Raw genomic sequence first — 7,989 nt, 5'->3', positions numbered from 1 at the left:
TCCTGCCCCCCACCCCCGTCAACCCCCCCTCCCTATCCTCCCTTTCCTCCTCCTCCTCCTCTCCCCTCCTCCCTCCCCACCCCCCTCTCTCTCACTCCCATCCTCCCTCATTCAGCGGAGGATCTGGGGTCCCTGCTCTGTACTGAGCACTAATATAGCTTCTATACAGGGACTCCTGTATCTTAGTTCCTGCTCTCATGCTCTGCCTCTTTTTGGTGACTGAGCTCACATCAGGCACTCAGTGAATGACCTCTAAGACACAGTGCAGGCAGATGGGGGCATAAGTGCAAACCCACCGTTGGGCACTGAGGAATCCCAATAGGAGCTGCATCTAGACACCAGCACAGAAATAGCCATTTAAAACCACATATAACCCAGAGAGTTCCATTCTCCTGGAGGCTGAGCTAGCGGCCATAGCCAAGGCCTCTGGCAGTTAGGGGACTGGGGGTCTGACAGGTGGCTCGGCACACCCTTGACCCTGAAGCCCCATGGGACTGGGAGGCAAGACCCAGCCAGGGCCCATTCTGGCTCCACGGGGGCTGCAGGGCCACTCCCAGTCCCACCAAGATGTGTCTGTTTAGGACCAGGGAGGGAACCTTTTCTCTCGATTGTTCTTTTTAAAGATGGTTGCTAGCATAAACTTAGATTTATTATGAAGATGAGCTAAGCTTCAGAAAAAACATAGCAGCATGACATAGTTGTCGACAACATGGCCATATAAGTTCACTGTCAATGAGTTCATGGAGTATCCCGGCTTCAACCACTTACTTGCTGTGTGACCTTCAACATGTTACCTGACCGACAAAGATTAGGATGACAGAACAGAATGTAATTGTTTTAAATCTTCTTAGGTTAAAATGGCACAATTAAGTAACATTGAGAAGGGATGGAAAAGAAAAGGCAAGTTTGCTACTTTGTATTTTTATAGCTTGGGTCAAAATACATAATTTAAAGTTGATAAATACATCCATATCCCTGTTCTTAGATTTATTAATATAAAGATAAACCCTAAACTCATATTTAGCAGTTAAGGAAAGGATATTGAAAGGAAGATGAAATAGATTAATTTAATCATTTTTCCAAACAGACTACCTAAAGCAGGGGCTGACATATAAGAATCACTGGCTAAATCAGGCCTTTTGGCAGATAAAGGTTAATGAAATACAGCCATTTGTTTACATATTATCTATGGCTGATTTTATGCTACAACACTGAAGTCTGGCAGCTCCCAGAGCTAAGCTGGAATACCTAGAATATCTGCTGTCTCTTCTGCTGCAGAAAATGTTTGCAGACACTTGCTCTAAAGTAACAGAGTATCAAGTATAGTATACACAATTATAAGGATAAATATAGCTTCTATTAAAAAATAGAAACATTTGATGTTATAAAAAATCACCAACACACAAAAATTGCCTAAAAAGAATTACAGTGTAACTGACAATTGTCTTTTCAACAGAAACTAAGTCAGAGAACAATGATATATTTTCACAGTAATGAAAAAATAATAATTAGCAAGATTAGTTACCCTACTAGACTATCCTTGTAGAATGAGATTAAAATAAAGACATTATTCTGACAGATAAAAACTAAGAAAGCACACCACCTAAAAGGTCTTCAATATTTAAAAATATGTACTTAAGAAAATAGGCAAATAATAGGAGAAATGAGGTCAGAGAAAAAGAAAAATTGATGAACAAAGAAATTGGTAATCATGTGAGGAGATCAACATAAATACTATAAAAACCAATAATGATATTATCTAATTTGGAGATAAAATTAAAAGAACTAAAATATTTGATACAAAGGCATGCAAGAAAGAAAAGTGAACGAAGAGCCATGAAACCTATGAGTTGGCAGATAGGCTTACTCAAATTAATTTAGATTTTAAGGAAACAATCAGTTTAAAATTTAAAGGATAACTGCCAAAAGAAATTCTAAAATAGCTGAGAAGGAAAATGAGAGGGGGGAAAAAAAGTGAAATGCACCTGAAAAAAGAAAGAGCAAAAATCAGTAGCAGAGAAATCACAATGTATCAGAATCCATGGGAAAGGGCTAAAAGAGAATACAAAGAAAAAATTGTGTGTCTTACTGAGGCACACCATTAACTATCTAATCTAGAAAAAAAGTGTAAAACACAGACATGCAAAATAAGACAGAAGACTTGCGAAACTGAATAGGAGTCCTCATTTAAGATACAGTTGGAGGACAGAAGGGGGAGCTCTCATGCCCTACCATGCCTCCTTAATCATAAACTCCAGCCTTCAACAGTAGAGACCTACCTTACCTTCCCCCACAGGAAGAAGCCTACTTTATGCTCCCCAGGAGGAAAGAAGGATCTCTCCTCCACCAGCAACAATTTCAGACAGCAACTCAGTAAGTGAAAAGCCTTCACCACACTGAATTCTCACTTCTTTCCAAAGGACTTGAGTACAAAACAGCCCCTCTCAATTTTCTCCTTTTCTCTATAAAGTAATGTCCCTCTCCTTTGATCTCTGGACTTGCCTATGGCTTGCGATAGCTTGCGTGTCTGGATGTGCAAATCTTCTGTCACTCTCAAATAAACCCATTTCACGGGTAAAATAATTGGCTGTTCTACTTTTGAAGGTTGATGGTGAAGTACCCCAAACTTGAAGAGGTAATTTTAAAAACCAAGAGATTATATTGTTTTGTTCTGCAATATATCATGAATGAAATACTTTCAATATATATATATTTCATATTTCTATATTTATTATTAATTTATAAATATATTTAATTATATTCTTAGTTTATATACATATAAATTGAGTTCAGGTGAAAATCTAAACAAGTTAACATAGAAAAAATAGACAAAGTTGTCAAAATGCACCAGCTTGAAATATTTTTTTCAGAGTTATTCTCCACTAAGTCTTCAAAGAACAAAAGAGAGAAATCACACAGACCATTTTCATAAATGTTTAAGAGGTATTTGATAAAATTCACATGCATTCTTGATTTATAAAAATACACCAAATAATAGAATAATAGAATAGACCTTAATATAATAAAATATATCTATCTATATCTACAAGTCAACTTCATACTTAAGATGAAGCACCAGAAGTATTACTATTAATGTCGGGAATTGACAGGAGATCTACTTTCAGTGCTGTTATTTTATGTTATACTGGAGGTAGAAGCCATTCTAATTAGGTAAGAGAAATGGAGTTATAAGGGGCATCTGGATGGCTCAGTTGGTTAAGCACCTGCCTTTGGTTCGGTCATGATCTCAGGGTCCTGGGACCTCTGCTTAGCCTAGAGACTGCTTCTCCCTCTTCCCTCTGCCCCTCTTGTGCTACCATGTGCGCACTTTCTCTGTCAAATAAATAAATAAAATCTTTAAAAAAATAAAAACAATGAGAGTTTGATAACCTGTGGCTGAAGAAACTGATGGTATACAGAAGTGACAGCCTTCACATATATGCACCATAACTAGTTAGAAGGTGCAAAGTATATCATTTTTAACATGAACAAAATCAAATATTATGTTCAGAAAAAATTAAAGTCAAAAGACAAATGATAAAATGAAAATTTTTGCAAATCATGATAGGAAAAGGGATTTTTGCTCTAACATATGAAGAGCCCCTACAAATTAGTAACAAAAATACCAAGAGTCCCAAATAAATATGACCAAAAAACAGGTCCCAGAAAAGAAAATTAAAACTGTGCTGACTGCTCTCACTTTAAATTAGTGGCAGTGAACTTTGGATGGGCTCCTAATGCTGCTCAGGACTCATGTCAGTTTCTTCCTTCAATTATTCTCATGCTTTTTGTAGAAAATTAATTCATAGCTTCTCCTCTATAATCAGACATTATCTTCTCTCCCATTTGTATTCTCCCCTGTTACTGCCCAAGTCCGAGCTGTCCTCTCTCTTACTCGAATTACTCTGATAGATTCCTAACTGGGAGCTGCAGCAACTCAATTACAGGAGTCATTAATAAACCAAGGAAACCTGTATATATCCATGACTATTTATTCAAACTAACATTTATCCAAATATTTACAGCATATGTATTCAAAAGGCAAATATTTGCCTGAGCACCTACTATATACAAGTTTGGGACATGGCAGAGAAGGAAACAGAGTCTTTGCACTCACAAAGCTTATATTCTAGATGGGAAGGCTGACAGCTATATAAATAAATACATGTATGTCAGGTGGTGAATGTCAAAGAAGAAAAATCAAGCAAGGAGGGAGGAATAACCAGTTGATGTTTTTGAAGGAAGGTCAAAGAAGCTCTCCCTGACAGGATGACATCTGAGCAGAGAGACCTGGGAAACTGAGGGAAGGAACAATGCAGATATCAATGTGAAGAACATTAATTCAAGCACTAAATAAAGTAAATTCTATGCATTGATAGTGCAATTGTAGTGCTTACAAAATCTCTAAAAATTTGATAGGGCCTAAAAACTTCTCCTTGACCACAAGCAGTGCCAATGACTAAAAAAAAAGAAAATTCAGAACAAGCCCACACCTATTTCAGACATAAAACAAATTGGTCGTTGTTGGTATATGTGAGGACTACGAACTTTTGTCCATAATAGGGAAAGAGAGGCAAACACTGAATTTTTTTTATACCATGCTTAGTTTAAAAATAAACACAAATAACCCTCTTTCCTTCACTCACCCTCTAAGTTTTGGCTGTCTTTATTAAAAAACATCCTTTTAATTTAATCCTGAAAACAACATGGAGAATGACTTTCTTTCAAAACAAGTTTTCCCTTGAAGAGAAACACATGTTCAAAGTACAAACAACATTCCAGAGTCTGACTTAAGGCTCCTTAGTTTCTCCATGATGATGTCATACTTAGGCTACTGAACATGTTCGTGTACATATCATTTCTTCTACAATTATTCTAAAACTTAGGCCCATTCATGGAAGCAGACCTATCGTTCTATGCAACTCTGTGGGAGAAACAAGGACTTCCCAGGTCACAGATAATTTCTCAGAGTAATCAAAATGGATACTGCAACATAATTTTTGAAAATAAAATTTACTAGCTAATTTAAAAATGCATATAAGGAAAAGACCTAAGGATAGCCAAGAAAATGTTGAGGGGAAAAAAAAAAAAACAAACAACTTATGAGTAAACCAGGCTAGTGGGTATCTAAGGAAAATATAAAGCTATAATAAATTTTTTGTTTGTTTTATTTCTTAGGGTTTATTTAAATTCCAGTTGGTTAACATGCAATGTAATATTAATTTACACTTAATAGTGATCCATCATTTACATACGACACCTAGTGCTCATCATGGCAAAAGCCCTCCTTAACACCCCTCACCTATTTCTCTAATCCCCCCACCTGCCTCCCCTCTTGTAACCACTGGCAGGGTTTCATTCTTTTTTTTTGTGGCTCAGCAACATTCTACTGCGTATATACCACATCTTTTTTTATCCATTCAGCTATAATATTTAGCATATTTATCATCAGCTATAATAATTTAGCATGTAATAGTAAGTCAGAGAAATAGAGAAGAGAGCCTAGGAACATTCCTGTGATTGTATGGTGACAGTAGAGAAAGGATGACCCAATGACTCAAAAGCAGCATTAGCACCATATACGTACCAGAAAAAACAGAATGGTTAGATCATCACCACTTATCATATATGCATTAAAATAATTCCAGCTCAGTAATGGATAACCACCCTAAAACTCAATGACTTAACCAATTACTTACTTGTTGCTCATGGAAAGCCCAACAGGTGGCAGGATCGGGTTGAGGGGATCTGCTCCATGCAATCATGCAAGGGCCCTGGCTAGCAGAAACTGTCTTCAAAAGCTATTTTGCAAGGGAGTCCAGGTTGCCAACATCCTGATGGAAAACAAGGGAAGAAATGTGGAGAATTGCCTGGAACATTGTGGGGAGGTGAACATCATGTAGTCATTTTACCTAATGTAGGTAGCATTAGTCAGCATTTGCCTAATTGCAAGAAGCTGGGAAATGTAAGTTAGCCAGGTACCTGAGGGAAAGAAGGAATAGATGAAGTGAGCACTTGGTTAGTGTCTCTAACAGAGTTATATCTTTCTGGTTACCGAGTATCCTACCGCAAGTAGAGCATGCTTCCTCATTCCCCAAGTGAGACAACCCCAAATTCCATCCAGTTATTGCAACCAGCTTCAAGTTCAAGATCTCTGAATGATGACATGGTTCATATATGGATACAGCTCCTTGATATTCAGTGATATTTGCACAAACAACACCAGTTACAGAAATCTTCCTCCTGCCACCTGGCCCAACATCTGACAGTCAAGTAAGGATAAATTTGTTTTAAAAACTGCATCTGGGAAAGGGTACATCAGAGGAATGCAGAAGGCACTGGTCTATTGCAGTTATGATAAAACTTCTGGCAGGAATTTTGAGTTCCTTTCAACCTGGCAGTAAGAATATATCCTTGATTTCAATTTTGCTATCTGGAACGAACTACTTATTCAACGTTCTTCATAGCTCTAATCTACTCTTTAGCAGGTTTTTTGTCTATAAGCACATTTGAAATAAATGATGGGGAATGACCCTCCTCAGAAACCTCTAAAGTTTTGCAACCCATTTCCTCCCTGAGCAAGTTTGTGAGCCCACAAATACTTCTAATGACAGAACATCCAAAAGCTGTTAAAGAAGAGGCCTGCCCCCCCCCTTTTTTTTTTTGGCATTATAAATAAGTAAACTCTGTTTTTGAGAGAGAGAGGTATCTATTCAGCTACATATCCTAGTAGCAACTCCCAAAGTTCTTTCCTAAATATAATTCTCAAGGTTGCCTTTTTCCAAACGTTGTCTCCTGTCTTAAAGCTATCATGTTTAGGAGGAAATACCACAATTCTATTCAGATCTGTACTGAAGCCAAAAGACTTAACGGACCTCTGTGCACTATCTCTTATCATTTGGAACTAGAAGCAATGATTTTCTCACCTTTTTCGTTTTTTTTTTAAACTTGCAAGGTAACAAATTCTTGTCACATACCATCTCTTTTCTTCTATCAACTTGATAAACACAGGTAGTAAAAGTCAACACTCACTATCAACATTACATTTTCTAGCCTTTCCTTGGAACCACAGGGCATGGGTTCACATTCCAAGTAATTACAAATGAACTTTTAAAAACTGTTTCATTGTTGTATTACACAAATCTCATTTTCTAATAGCAGATATTTGTTCTCATCTTGATTAACTGCTGGGCCAATGAATGTCATGTACTTTGGATTTATTTTTACAGTAGCATCCTCCTTCCACCACCAATTTCTGAACCAGAGTAACAGTACATGTGTATCAAAAAATCCCTAGGGGCGCCTGGGTGGCTCAGTGGGTTAAAGCCTCTGCCTTCGGCTCCGGTCCTGGGATCGAGCCCCACATCAGGGCTCTCTGCTCCGCAGGGAGCCTGCTTCCTCCCCTCTCTCTCTGCCTACTTGTGATCTCTGTCAAATAAATAAAATCTTTAAAAAAAAATCCCTAATTTCATTGGTTTAACAATGATTTGTGTTTGTTTTGATAACTTAGATCCAGTTGGCTTAAGTGAAGGAATAAGTAGAGGACTATGATTCTGTTACTTAGGTTTCCAGGCTGATCATTGTTGTTACATCTTAAAAGGGGGGCGGGTGTCTTCTAATATCTTGCTGTGAATTGACATCCAGCAGAGAGATTCAAGAAGAGTGGAGGATACAAGAGGATTTTATGGGCTAGACCTGGAAGTGGTTAACACAATTTTGGCCCATATTCCACTAAGCAATTCTTAAGTCAGAGGACCTCAACCTAACTTCAAGAGATGTTGAGAATTATAGAGATTGGTTGTGTAGTAATTGATTTGATTAGGCATGCCAATCTGTCAGAATAGATAGGGTTAATTTCCAAATAGATTAAAGGTTAAACATAACATAAACCTATAAAGAGTACTAAAGGAAAAAAAAAAAAAGAGTACAACTGTTTATGTCAAGAACTTTGCAGGGTATGGGGGTTTCATGGGACTACGCTGGGCACTC

At 37.6% G+C, this 7,989-nt stretch overlaps 1 long non-coding RNA gene across 1 annotated transcript; it reads right to left on the bottom strand.

Moving 5' to 3' along the window:
* Positions 1-2,812: 2,812 nt before the first annotated feature.
* Positions 2,813-7,411, bottom strand: LOC309861004. The gene is made up of 3 exons (XR_014309723.1): positions 5,913-7,411; positions 5,700-5,834; positions 2,813-4,298 (listed from the first exon to the last, which is right to left on the bottom strand). It is a non-coding gene; the product is annotated as an uncharacterized lncRNA (long non-coding RNA).
* Between the last annotated feature and the right edge of the window lie 578 nt (positions 7,412-7,989).

This window comes from Mustela nivalis (assembly GCF_964662115.1).
Source record: "Mustela nivalis genome assembly, chromosome: 3".
Classification (NCBI taxonomy): domain Eukaryota; kingdom Metazoa; phylum Chordata; class Mammalia; order Carnivora; family Mustelidae; genus Mustela; species Mustela nivalis.
The sequence above is the reverse complement of the archived record's forward strand: the minus strand, read 5'-3'. Positions and strand labels throughout refer to the sequence as shown.